This window comes from Pelodiscus sinensis, chromosome 1, assembly GCF_052426305.1.
Source record: "Pelodiscus sinensis isolate ZL-2025 chromosome 1, ASM5242630v1, whole genome shotgun sequence".
NCBI lineage: Eukaryota > Metazoa > Chordata > Testudines > Trionychidae > Pelodiscus > Pelodiscus sinensis.
The window spans coordinates 255,877,254-255,892,274 of record NC_143052.1 but is presented as its reverse complement, the minus strand read 5'-3'; positions in this window follow the sequence as shown (position 1 = coordinate 255,892,274).

The following is a 15,021-nucleotide window of genomic DNA, read 5'->3' as shown; positions in this document are numbered from 1 at the left end:
GCATAATAAACTTGAGCATAATTTAAAAATAAAAATAAAATTGAAATCTAACAAAAACACATTAAACTGAAGGACAAAATTAACACATAAATCAGATGCAATAAGCTGGTCTGAATGATTTAGCATATCTATACCTCAAGTATTTAATTATACTGTTATTCTGCTAGATAATACAGATTAGATTCTACACTGCTAAAATTCTGATATTTGGGGCTTTCTTTCTTACCTTGGTACCTATTACTCCCTTGTAATGGGGTTGACTCACCAGCGTGGTGCGTTCAGCAAGGTGATGTTGGGGAATTAGCTGGCTGTTCCGACGTGCCCCTTTCCTCTGGGGTCTTCCCCCATGTCCTCTATCGGTACAGCGTTGCCTTCAGGGTACTGCCCTCCGGCAGTGCCTACTCAGGTCTTTGTCTGCACCCCCTTCTGGGGTGTCGTTGTTCTTCCTTCACTACTTCAGGGTCTTCCCTACTCCCTAGGATCCCCAGTTATTCTACCAGGGAACACCCAGCTCTCTCCAGGAACACCTAGTTCCCTTGCACCCTCCAGGCCTCAGTGACCCACTGCCAGTCCCTCTCTAGCCCCTGTCTCCGGGCAGACTGTAATCCCTACAGGCCACTCCTCCCTGGCAAAGGGTGTGGACCTGCTACCTCTGCCTACCAAGTTGCCTCTTGCAACTCTGCCTTCAGGCCTTACGGCCTGGGGCTTCCCTGGCCCCAGTTTCCTCAGCCTACTGCATCTGCCTCTTGCAGCCCGGCCTTTCATGACTGCCTCTCGCAGCCCCTAAGGCCTGGTAGCCTGGCTTTGCTAGGCCCAAAAGCCTCCCCAGCCCTGCTCTCTTCCAGGGAGCTTCTTGCTTCCCTGGCAGTCAGGTCTCTACTGCCCTCTGTCCAGAGCAGCAGGAAGGCTGGTCTCTTCCTCCTTCCAGGAGTCACTCTCTGTAGCCTCCACCTGGGCCCTCATTAGCCTCCTCAGTTGGGCTTGCCTCTGACTCCACTCTCAGCCCCTTAAAGGGCCAGTGCAGGGCAACGCACTGTCACATCCCGTACTAGTTTTTCACACTTGCTGTCTGGTCACTCAATCCATCCCTGAGCATGAACCTAGTACTTTTGACTAGGGATGTGCAATGTTAACTGGTGGGGGCTTGAAAGCAGGGGCCAAGAGCAATACCTTAGTACTATGTTTCCCCCATTAGAGGTTACTTTCTCTGTCCTGCACCACCACCTCCACTTCCAAGGATTTCACAAGCTGGTGGTGAATGGGGTCTGCCTTGTTGGCTGGTTGTAATGGAGTGGCCTCTCTCAGTAGCCAAGTGGAATCAAAGGGTGAACTTAAGGGAGGGATCAGTCCAGAGGTTGTATTACAAATACTCTATAGGTACCCTTCTGTGATGCAGGTGGGCCTGGTGTCATCTCAGGTTGGGCCATAGGCTGTCTTTATGTATATGCACCAAATCCTGGAACATGAAGCATCTTGCCTCCCCTGTACTGGATCACCTGAATAGCACCACAAAGAACCCCTCTGCACAGTGAGGTGGTTCAGATTCTTGCCCCATTAGGAGACAGGAACTGTGGGAGAGAGTCTCTCCCTACGGTGGGAGGGCCATCTTGCAGAGGAAGGGCAACATAGAGGTAAGCACCAGGGCCTTAAGTTCTAGTACTTGAGCTAATGAAGTAACATCAGGAGTAAAATGTCATCCCCTAGGTGAACCAGCCCTAAAGGAGTAGAAGAGACACATGTGATGAAGTGGTTTTACCCACGAAAGCTCATGAACTTATATATATGTTAGTCAGACTATTCAATGCCATGGGGCTACTTGTTGTTTTTAAAGTTACAGACTGAGATGGCTAACCCTCTCAATCTCTTTACAATTGTGGGTCACATATGCAGCTCTGTTACATGGGCCATATCCACACAATATAATATACTACTTTTATGGCCCTGAGGATGTCACATAGGCCATAGCTGTTTGCTATTGGGTTGCAAGCAGACCACAGGTTGAGAACCATTAGGGAGATTCTCAGGATGTGACCTGCATGCTGGCAGGCTGACTGTGAGTGACTCAAGATGGAAGTTACAACAGCAAAACGTGAGATATTCAGGGTTGCAGGGCAGGAGTGACACAGCACCTCACTGGTCTGGATTGCATCTCAGAAGGTCATAGTAGTAAAACTCAAATGTTCACAAAATGCAAGCAAAAAAGTGTGACTATGATAGAATCTAACTTGGATTTTGATGGAGTGTTATTTGAGGATCTTTTTTTTTTTTTTTAAATTACTCTGGATATTTGTTACTTTTCTTCTTTCATGTGTGTATAGTTAGTTAATATAACCTGCTTTTATGTTGAGGCAGTCTAACTTTCTCATCTCATTAATTGGTTCAGTCTCTATCCCTGTGCTTTGGAGAGTGATTAAACTCTTATCGTGAGGAATGCAGTGTAAGCAACCTTTAAGTGCTTGAGTATAAAGTGTCCATTGAACGGTTACATTATGGGCACAGAGCACAATAAAAGTGATTTGGAGCCAGAGAAAATGTTTGCCAACCAGTATACTCTGTCTTTCTCTCTGGCTATGTCAACACTACAGAGTTTTTTTGGAAAAACAGCCATTTTTCCGAAAAAACCCTTGAGTTATGTCCACACTGCAATTGCGTTTTTTCAGGAAAAAAAAAGTCAAAAGAACAGAGGGCTTTCTCCAGGGGCGGATGAGAGTTTTGCAGGGCGCAGGGCAGCACAATTTCGCGGGGCCCCCCTTTGGAGAAAAAATAGAAAAAAGGCGTCAAATGCGCAAATTGATGGCTATTTTCATATTAAATGTGAATTGGGTAAATTCAATAGAAACTTAATTTAGTTGGAAAATTTTTATTTTAATTATATTATAAGTCATTCTTAAATAAAATTCTGCATTAATAATTATACATTTTCATTTGTATTTAAGTCTATTATAGCTGTCTAGCTCTTTTGGTATCACATTCTTCAATTATGTCAGTAAAGTCCATTTCTTTACACAGGTCGTTTTCCTCGATATAATCGAAAGACATACAAAATGCTCCTGGCTCATAGTAGATCTTAATTAATTCTTTATTAGTTTCAATTTAGAGAAACTTCTCTTTGCCGAAGCTACTGTCACTGGACTAGTTAGAAGTATCCTAAGAGTGATATAAATATTAGGATATATGTCTTCCATATTGTTCGAACAAATTGTTTTCAATCAGTCATGAACTGTAATACAACTGTCTGGAATAACTCTACAAAAGTTCTGCAACTTTTCGTAAAGATCTAAACCTTCAATGTCATGGGAGTCACCATCTTATAGATTGACATGAAGATCCATACAATGTTTTTTTAGTGTGTCCTTATCCATTTCTTTGATGTTTTTCATATCATGTAGAAAACCAAATGTTTTTGTGATTTTCGTACAACTCAAATTGTTTCTTCATAGAAACAAGAGCAGAATCAACAATTATCAAAAAGTAGTTTATTCGGTATGATTCCTCTGCGTTTTCAATAGGTTCGTCATTTACCTCGTATGAAAACTTATTCGTTTTATTTGTTAGACGTTTTCAGATATTGATATAATTAATTCATTTTGAATTAAGTGACTCAAAAAATGATTTGAGTATCCTTTTCTGTAAAACGGTATACATGTTCTGCCATCACTGGGTCGAATTTAGCTAATAATTCAATTATTCCCCAAAAATGTCCATTATGGGATTGAAAAAGTTTTTCGGCTTTTCCTCTGAATGATAAATTTCGGCTCGCCATAAATATAATTATTTCAACTATACGTTTGAAAACTGCAATAAGTCTTTGTTTCTCTTTTTCTATCATGTTTGCGTCATCTTATTGATAGTTACTTTATTCTTCAAACATTTTTGTAGATCTGTCCATTTAATCATTCCTTCACAATGATTCTGTGCATTTTCATGCTCTTTTAATCTTTTAGCCAAATGTTTCCAGTCATTGAAACCGCGAGTGACAAGGGCAATTGGAATTGGCACAAACAATTTGCAGCTAAAGCAGTACACGGTATCTTGAAGTAAAGAATAAACTAACCATCTTCTTTCCATCATTTCTCCATTGTTTAATCTGGAGTAATGATTTGCTGAAAAAGATCTGTTTTGTTCATCTCTAGGAAATTTAAAACTTTTTATTTGTACGGTTCCTTGTTCAGCAATAAACAACCTGACTGTCAGTTAGAATAGTTGGCCATTTTGCAGGGTCGGTTAAGCCACTTTTCGGGGCACGTTCTAATTCACCATTGTCTTCTTCTGATGAAAGCTCTTCTGAATACTTGGAATCAATTTCGGCAAGATCTTTGCTACTAATGTTGACTTCAGCTATTGTGGATTCTTCTAAAAAAAGTGGATGATTTTGCTTTAGTTTGTCTAATAACATTGATGTTATTGCAGTTAATGGGTCATCTGGCAGATCTGATGCCACTGAAGACGAAGTGAATGTTGATGTTAATGGCAGATTTTATTCTGTTGCCACAATTGAATCATAGAATCATAGGACTGGAAGGGACCTCGAGAGGTCATCGAGTCCAGCCCCTGCCCTCAAGGCAGGACCAAGCTCTGTCTACACCATCCCCGACAGATGTCTATCTAACCTGTTCTTAAATATTTCCAGAGAGGGAGATTCCACCACCTCCCTTGGCAATTTATTCCAATATTTGACCACCCTGACAGTTAGGAATTTTTTCCTAATGTCCAATCTAAACCTCCCCTGCTGCACTTTAAGCCCATTACTCCTTGTCCTGTCCTCAGAAACCAAGAGGAACAAATTTTCTCCTTCCTCCTTGTGACACCCTTTTAGATATTTGAAAACCGCTATCATGTCCCCCCTTAATCTTCTTTTTTCTAAACTAAACAAGCCCAGTTCATGAAGCCTGGCTTCATAGGTCATGTTCTCCAGACCTTTAATCATTCTTGTCGCTCTTCTCTGTACCCTTTCCAATTTCTCCCCATCTTTCTTGAAATGTGGCGCCCAGAACTGGACATAGTACTCCAGCTGAGGCCTAACTAGTGCAGAGTAGAGCGGCAGAATGACTTCACGAGTTTTGCTTACAACACACCTGTTGATACAACCTAGAATCATATTTGCTTTTTTTGCAACAGCATCACACTGTTGACTCATATTCAACTTGTGGTCCACTATGACCCCTAGATCCCTTTCTGCCATGCTCCTTCCTAGACAGTCGCTTCCCATCTTGTATGTATGGAACTGATTGTTCCTTCCTAAGTGGAGCACTTTGCATTTCTCTTTATTAAACTTCATCCTGTTTACCTCTGACCATTTCTCTAACTTGCTAAGGTCATTTTGAATTATGTCCCTATCCTCCAAAGAAGTTGCAACCTCACCCAGTTTGGTATCATCTGCAAACTTAATAAGCATACTCTCTATCCCAATATCTACATCATTGATGAAGATATTGAACAGTACGGGTCCCAAAACAGACCCTTGCGGAAATCCACTTGTTATCCATTTCCAGCAGGATTTAGCACCATTAACAACAACTCTCTGACTACGGTTATCCAGCCAATTATGCACCCACCTTATCGTGGCCCTATCTAAGTTATATTTGCCTAGTTTATCAATAAGAATATCCCCAAACAATACTCACTTGGCATATAATGCATGACTTTTCTAGGCTCTGCTGTATAGAAGTCTTAAGGCTCAGTACCATGACTCAATTATGCTGAAAATAATTGAGATGCTGTGGTATATAAATAGATTATTACCCAGTATTAAGCACAACAGACAAACACAAAATACCTTTGGAGTAAAGGTGGATAATTCTACAGAATCTACTTCTACTGGATCTGAATGTGATGACAGACACAATGATTGGGACTGTTATGGTTCTTCATCTAATTTTTTTGTCTTTTGAACACATTTTTCCATAGTACCTTTTAGACTGAGATTACATTCTTCAAGTTTTCTTTTCTTCTTTAATTTTTGGCTTCCCGACAAATATTTCTACCTGCGTCTCTCGCTCTGCTAGTCATTTTATAATTTGGGGTTGTTGGCGAATTTACACTTATAAAATTTTTATTTATCTGTAAAAAATGGAGAGAGTGACATGGAGCATGCGCCACGGCCACAACTGACAGATAGTAGCGCGTGTGCAAATCAGTTTCAATCTGTCACCCGTTGCATATTCACATTACTTCATTACACATGTTTTACATATCAATATTAAATGTTCGTTATTAAAAAAACTAGCCAATAGCGCTTTTCGGCTCTCTCCTCCACGTCTGTCTCTCTCTCTGCCTCCTCCTGCCTCTCTCTATTTTTCTCTTCTCCTCCTCCTCCTCCTGCCTCACTCTCCTTTTCTCTTCTCCTCCTGCCTCACTCTCTTTTTCTCTTCTTCTGCCTCACACTCTCTCTTCTTCTTCTCCTGCCTCTCACTGACGGAGCCTAAATGGCTGTTTGCACTGGCTGAGTGGTGCAGAGCCGAGTGCCACGGCGGGAGGCGAAGGGGGGCGGGGCAGTGACGTAAGCGGCTAGGGGGTGGGACCTGGAGCTTCTGTCATGCCCTTTGCCTCCCACCATGGCCCTCGGCTGCGTTCTGCACTGTGCGGCCGGGACGCCGCACGGTTGCAAGCGGCGCCGGTGCAAACCGCCGTTTGGGCTCCACTGGAGCAAGTGGCTCAAGCGGCTGTTTCGGCCCCGTGCAGTAGCTCGGCGCGGGGCCTACTGTATCGTGGGGCCCGGGGCAGCTGCCCCGCTCACCCTGCCCTATATCCGCCGCTGGTTTTTCCCGACATTGGTAAACCTCTTTCCATGAGGGAGAAGCCTTTTTCTGAAAGAGCTCTTTCAGAAAAAGATGTGTGTGGACGAGGAAGAGGAAGTTCTTTCGAAAGAAGAGGAAAAAGCACAGGTGCCCTGGTGGCCACTCCGTCCATAGTGATCACAGCTTAAATGCGAGATAGCATCCATTCAATGTGGACACTACCTTTCGAAAAAGCAGATTGCTTTTTTGATGCGCTTTGGCAGTGTGGACGCTCTCTTTCGGAAGAAGTTTTTTCGGAAGATCTCTTCCAGAAAAGCGTCTTCTGAAAGAAGCCTGCAGTCTAAACGTAGCCTCTGTCTCTATCCTGTGCTATTAGCCTTTCCTTCGATCACTTCTGAAAAGCATTGAATTCACCCCCCAATCATTTTTAATTGATAAGCTTCTAACAAATAATTTTCATCACTGAATCATTTATATTGGAAATGCTGACAAATCTAGATTTAAATTCGGAACATTGAATGGTAAAAGTATTGCATCACTGAACCATAGTACACTCAAAATGACATACTTAATATAACATAAAAGGTTTTTTTGTGTGTGGACTGAGGAAGCATCTAAAATACAGATTTGGTTAGCTATAGAACATGAAAAAAATAACTTAGTGATGAAGCAGTGACAGTTTTCTGATTGGTTAATCCATTGAAGATAGGAAAAATATATTTCTGTTATACGAAGGTACAACACAGTTATTGCAGAGAGGCCATAAAAGCCTTAGCAAGAGTTTTAATAATTCCCGGATAATAGATCCTCATACTGGTGCTTCTGATATTTGCAGTTGAAAGGTGAATAGAAACAAATCCTACGGTGAGCTATGTTCTTTATTCATTCTTCTCTGGGGTATTACTACAACAGGAAATTAAAGGTATTAGTGAATGTCAGAAATAAAATAGCCTCAGATATGGCTCTAAGATGACAAGTTGATAATGAGCACTGTAAAGGCAAACATGTGTACCAAGGTTTTCTGAATCAAATCTGCCTGCTGAAATAGTATGTTAATTGGACTTATGTTTAAAAAATTGCCATGCTAAAGTTGATCATTTTTCTATCATCGTACTTTGTGCTTAAATGGGAACTCATTATTCATACTTAACAGCTAGTAATTATGTTGATGGCTGGATGCGTTACTAAACCATAGTACACTCAAAATGAATTTATTTACACAAATGTAATGTGTTAGTGAATTCTATATGAATAATTGTGCAGTTTAAATCATAGGTTATTAAAAGGTCTTTATGTCATCAATAATTAAGATTCTCCTCATCCCCAAGAGATGTTTTAAACTATTCTTTTTCTTTCATTTATATTGAACATGCTTCATTTGGCATTGTTTAATGATAAAACTATCTAGCTTTAGCAAAGTGCATTTTTAACAACTTATGCATAAATATTTTGGTGGCTAATGATTTTAAGTTTTCTAATCAGAAAGATATATTAAATCTCCATTCAGAAACTGTAAAGTTACTTGCATTGTGCGCAATGTTTTAGAAGTGACACATTATGAAATGCTATATGCATTTATTAATATCTATTATGGCCGCATTTGTGTCAGTTTTGGTGCATAATATACATATGCACGAATGCATGCTTATTCTTCACTTGTTAATTCTTAAAAAAAAAAAAAAGCATGTAACTGGTCGACCAATAAATTCTCTTTCCATTCCTCATCACCATAGCAGACTATTTTTGTTAAAGGGCTGCAGCCACAATTGAATGTTCTAATAAACAGCTTGAATTAAAATAGCATATTAACAGGGCAATAAGAATGCGTGTGTATTGGTTAATCAAATAGTAATGGAAAATGCTGGATTTATTTTAAACTATGTTCTTGCTGACTATCTTGCTTAAATATTGCCTTTTTAAAAATAAACATAGTATTTTCCAGCAATAATCTACTACAACCAGGTAATCACAATAACTTTGTTTGACATGGAATGTTTATATGTTTTATAACATCTGACAGATCCTCCATGTAGTGAACATGAAATGACCTGTAGATTCTATTTCCCATAAATGTAGAGCACTTTTATAACTTCAACTGCATGTGCATATATAAGTGCTGCATCAGATTTTCATATCTGAGACTGGAATCTGGGGCAAAATACCAGTACCTGTTTGCAAATATTAATCCTTTTAGTCCTCTTCTTTTTTTGTATATTGAATTCATTCACATATTAACTATTATTCCAAAATCTTTATGGTACCGGCAAAGAGTGTGTTTAAATTCAAGGCAAAGAGCATTGGTATTTAACCTATGGGTGACCTGTATTCAGGAATTTAATATGACTGAGTATAAGGCCGTGTTTAATTATCCTTAGAATCTTCAAGTCTGTAGGAATCCAAAGGTTACAAGGAAAAGACCAGCTGAGACTACTAGGGGTTTGTCTACATTTACAGTTGTGCATCAGTGCAACTGCACTAGTGCAGCTGCACCACTCTAATGCTTAGTATTGATTCCCCACGGTCCTCAGCCACATTCTTATACCAATAGAAGTTTCTAGTGTACACCAGGGTTAAAATAGTCCACAGAGTGATAAACAAAACTTAGCAATTGATAAGGGATACTTATTACAGGCAGTCCCCGGGTTATGTACAAGATAGGGACTGTAGGTTTGTTCTTAAGTTGAATCTGTATGTAAGTTGGAACTGGCGTCCAGATTCAGCCGCTGCTGAAACTGATCAGTTTCAACAGCAGCTGAATCTGGACGCCAGTTCTGACTTACATACAGATTCAACTTAAGAACCCCAGGCATCCCCAAGTCAGCTGCTGCTGAAACTGATCAGCGGCTGATTCCAGGAAGCCCGGGGCAGGGGCTTCCTGTAGTCAGCCGCTGGTCAGTTTCAGCAGTGGCTGACTTGGGGATGCCTGGGGCAGAGCAGCTGGGGTGCTGCTGGGTTGGTCCAGTAGCGCCGCCGCCGCTCCTCGGCGCTACTGGACCAACCCAGCAGCACCCAAGCTGCTCTGCCCCAGGCGTCCTGATTCAGCTGCTGCTGAAACTGACCAGCAGTGGCTGAATCAGGACGCCTGAGGCAGAGCAGCTGGGGTGCTGCCAGGTTGGTCCAGTAGCGCCCAGAGCGGCGCTACGGGACCAACCGGCACCGCCCCAGCTGCTGTACCACAGGCGTCCGGAACAAGCTGCGGAGCACGGGGGCAGCGGGACAGCCCAGACGCGTCTGGGCTGTCCGCTGTCCGCATGCTCTGCGGCTTTGCTCTGCTTTGCTCCCCTTCTCCCTGTCCTGCAGGAGACGGGGAGCAAAGCAGAGCAAAGCCACGGAGCACGCGGGCAGCGGACAGCCCAGATGCGTCTGGGCTGTCCGCTGCCCGTGTGCTCCACCGCTTTGCTTCCTCTCCCTGGTCTTCAGGAGACCAGGGAGATGGCCCTGTTCATAACTGCGGATCCGACATAAGTCGGATCCGCGTAACTCGGAGACTGCCTGTATAGCAAATGTCTTCTGCAACCCACAGGGTGGGTAGATGAGGGATCATTATTATTACAGATGCATAAATTATAGAATCACAGAAAACTAGAACTGGAAGGGACCTCGAGAGGTCATCATCAAGTCCTGTCCTCTGCCCTCATGGCAGGACTCAGTACCATCTAGACCATCCCTAATAGATGTCTATCTAACCTGCTCTTAAATATCTCCAGAGATGGAGATTCCACAACCTCCCTAGACAATTTATTCCAGTGTTTAACCACCCTGACAGTTAGGAAGTTTTTCCTAATGTCCAACCTAAACCTCCCTTGCTGCAGTTTAAGCCCCTTTGCTTCTTGTTCTGTCCTCAGAGGCTAAGGATTTTTAATTTTTTCTCCCTCCTCCTTGTGACACCCTTTTAGATATCTGAAAACTGCTATCACATCCCCTCTCAGTCTTCTCCATTCCAAACTAAACGAGCCCAATTCTTTCATTCTTCCTTCATAGATCATGTTCTCTAGACCTTTAATCATTCTTGTTGCTCTTCTCTGGATCTTCTCCAATTTCTCCACATCTTTCTTGAAATGTGGTGCCCAGAACTGGACACAATACTCCAGTTGAGGCCTAATCAGTGCAGAGTAGAGTGGAAGAATGACTTTTCATGTCTTGCTCACAACTCTCCTCTTAGTGCACCCAGCATCATGTTTGCTTTTTTTGCAACAGAATCACACTGTTGACTCATATTTAGCTTGTGGTCCACTACAACCTCTAGATCCCTTTCTGCAGTACTCCTTCCTAAATAGTTGCTTCCGATGCTGTATGTGTGAGACTGATTGTTCCTTCCTAAGTGAAGCATTTTGCATTTGTCCTTATTAAACTTCATCCTATTTAACCCAGACCATTTCTCCAGTTTGTCCAGATCATTTTGAATTATGACCCTATCCTCCAAAGCAGTTGCTACCCCTACCAGCTTTGTATCATCTGCAAACTTAATAAGCGTACTCTCCATGCCAATATCTAAATCGTTGATGAAGATATTGAATAGAACCGGTACCAAAAGAGACCCCTGCGGAATCCCACTTGTTATGCCCTTCCAGCAGGATTGTGAACTGTTAATAATTACTCTCTGAGAACGGTTATCCAGCCAGTTATGCACCCACCTTATAGTAGCCCCATCTAAGTTGTATTTGCCTAGTTTATTGTTAAGAAGGTCATGCAAGACCGTATCAAATGCCTTACTAAAGTCTAGATATACACCGCTTCTCCCTTATCCACAAGACTCATTATCGTATCAAAGAAAGCTATTGGATTGATTTGACATGATTTGTTCTTTTCAAATCCATACTGGATGTTCCCTATCACCTTATTATCTTCCAGCTGTTTGCTGATGAATTCCTTATTTACTTGCTCCATTATCTTTCCTGGCACAGAAGTTAAACTGACTGGTCTGTAGTTTCCTGGGTTGTTCTTATTTCCCTTTTTATAGATGGGCACTATATTTGCCCTTTTCCAGTCTTCTGGAATCTCTCCTGTCTTCCATGATTTTTCAAAGATGATAGCTAAAGGCTCAGCTACTTCAGTATTCTAGGATGCATTTCATTTGGCCCTGGTGACTTGCAGACCTCTAACTTTTGTAAGTGAATGTTTTGTAATGAAACAATACTCCATTGAAAAAAGGTTTATAAGTGATTAAGAACTGTTGTGTTTACCGCTGCTAGTAATAATGACTATGGTAGAAATTACATATTGAACACCATACAAATTAATCAGAAATTAGAAAAACAGAACATCCTATAAATGGACAGAGAGTTTGGAAACTAAGTGAGGAAAGAAAATTGGTGGACTCTGACCAGTTACAGCGTTGGAGAGAGAAGTCACCTCTGTATCCTAAAGCACAGGCAGTAATTTAGCTATTCTTTATGTAATCTGTATAGTACTGTATTAATCTATGATTACATAATTTAATTTGAAACTGTTATTCGATCACCTCAAATTTATGATTAAATGTATATATGCAACAGCCATTACTTCAGTAATATTTCCACTCTCCTTTATTGTAGACTTTTAGGGAAAACTCTGTTCTATCATTAAGCTTGGATATTTGCATTGATTAGCACTATGTATGTCAGAAATATCCAAAATATTTTTTGAGTTAAAAGAGAATACATTCCTGTATTTATATTCTGATGTTTTATCTATCAATTACTAACTGATACTTTAAAAATGCCAGTATGTAATTAAAAAACTATGGATTTTTAAAAAACATGTTAGTGAATAACTGACTTTTCACCTACCGATGAGACATTATGGAATTAGCGTCTTTTTGGGGCATCTTGTGTAAGAAACAGTATTTATTTCAAAAGTATGGGGCGGAAATCCACACAAAATCATTATGAATCTCTGTAGTTACTGTAAATAGCCACTAGGTGGTGCGGGATCTGAATTGCAATATGAGTGTTTACTCCTTTCTATCATGAATCAAGGAGATACAGGCAAGTGAGATAATATCTTTTATTGGGCCAATTTCTGTGGGTGAGAAAGAAGCTTTCAAGCCACACGGCATTCTTCAGCACTGGGAAAGGTACTCCAGGCATCACAGCAAAATGCAATATGGAGCAGATTGTTTATTATAAGTAGTTAGCACATATTGTTTATTATAAGTAGTTAGCACATATTGTTTATTATAAGTAGTTAGCACATATTGCAAGGGAGCATTCAAGATACAAAGGCCTCTTAATACCACAGCAGTCACAGGATAAAAGCGGAGGTTAGTGAGTTACATATTTGTTATAAAAAGATAAAAATCTAATTTCTCAGTTCAATCCATGATTTTAGTGTCCAGCGGAGTAATGAAGTTAAGCTGCCAGGTTCATCTTTTGAAAGTATTGTGTAAGTTTCCTTGGAAAGTGATCGCTCTGCCTGGCCTATCAGTCCTTACCAAAAAGGAAACCTGTACAACACTTTCAAAAGTTGAACCTGGGAACTTAAATTCAAAACTCTGCTAGATGCTAAAAGTTAGCTTTTACCGTACATTTTGCTAGCTATTCTATGTTCCCACTGAGTTTACAATTCAATAGCAAATTGGGAACATATAAACTTAGTAGTTTGGCAGTGAAATGTTCTCATTAACTTCATATCGATCTCCCAGTGCAGCACAGATACTGCTTGTATAGTACACTTGAGAAGATAAAGCTGTTTTGTGAAGTTTCTGTCATCCAGCGTTTTTAGTAAATTACTGTAAGGAAGTTGGACATCTTTCAGACTGTTTACTTTCTATATGTCTATACTGGCCCTTGCTAGTCTCTGACGTTGCTCTGAAAAACAGTTTTGAACCTGCTTTGCGTCATATCAGGTACCTAAGCCATTAGTTTGAATCAGGCTTCTGAGGTTAAAGTTAAGGGTTTTTTCTACTTGAAGGTGCCCTTGTCGTAATGAATCTCACTTCAAATAATCAAATTCTAATCCATTCACCTCTACATAAAAGCAAAGCTTATTGTCATGTAGAATGCAGATATCTGTGCGTCTAGACAGTATTTGAACTTCAACTACATGGGAACAAAATTATCCTTCCAATGTACAGAAATATTAACTAAAGTATGGTATCATCATAGTTTTAAGCCCAGCAGGCTTTTGAGGGCACTATTTCAGTATAGATTTCATTTTTGCTAGAAACCCAGGAAAGAAAAAGATGGTACTGGGATAGTTTGTTCTTAAATCTGAGGTATTTGGTATTTGTCCTTATGCAAAGATGTTATGCCCATTAATGATGGGCACTTAAAGTGTTTGGGTTGGTTTTTTTTTTTTTTTTTTTTGGTCTGGGAAAACTGAATAGTCTAGAAAATGGGCAATTTATAAGTCCTTCTCTTCTAAGACTGCAAATCTAGATAAATTTACATGACAGGCAAATCAATGAGACTAGCTTTGAATCTTGTACTACTTGATACCCCCATTCCACTATATAATCTTGTAGTTCTTAAATCGTACTTTCAGTGGGTTATTATTTCATCCATTACAGAAACCACTGATAAGTGCCTTTAATCAATCACAGAATATAACTGTATCATAAGAACTCTTTATCATTTACCCAGTAGTGTTTATTATAACATATTTCTTTAGACACCTTTGATTAGCCCTGACTATCTGGGCTATATGGGCTATATGTGTATGATCAGTTTAAAAGAATATTCACAGTACATTATTGAGTTGATTTTTCCTTCACACCGTAGGTTCAACTGAAAGACAAATAACTTTTTATTTTCAATACATATGCAGGAATAAAATATAGACGCACAAAAAGAAAGTATTTTGATTAGTTTATAAGAGAATTGTGAGAGTTTAATATACAAAAAACATTTAAAAAGTTAATACATATTAACGTACTCCCTCTTCTGTAACTCTGTGCACTAAGTTTAACAGGTTACCTAATCTGTCCTTATTTAAATACATTTTCATTTTAGATCCCACTGATTAAAACATTTTCATGTATAAATTATAGCAATTAACTGAAATTAATATATTTTGCTTATTTTGCTGAAACTTACTTTTGTCTGTTGATTTCCACAATTATACGGCCCTTTTCAGCTAGGCTGCAAGAAGTGTTGTTTTTCATGATGCAGTTTTACCATTACATTATCTCCTACTTGGAGCTCCTTTTCTTTTGTTTGATTGAATTGTTTGGCTCATTTTTACTATAGTACTCCTGAGTTTTTGACTGCCCATAAATGGACTTATTTTAGTTGCTTCTTTAACTGGAACAGACATTGATCTGTGAGTCCTCCTTGCTGTACTAAATTTGGTCTAGCACACAAAA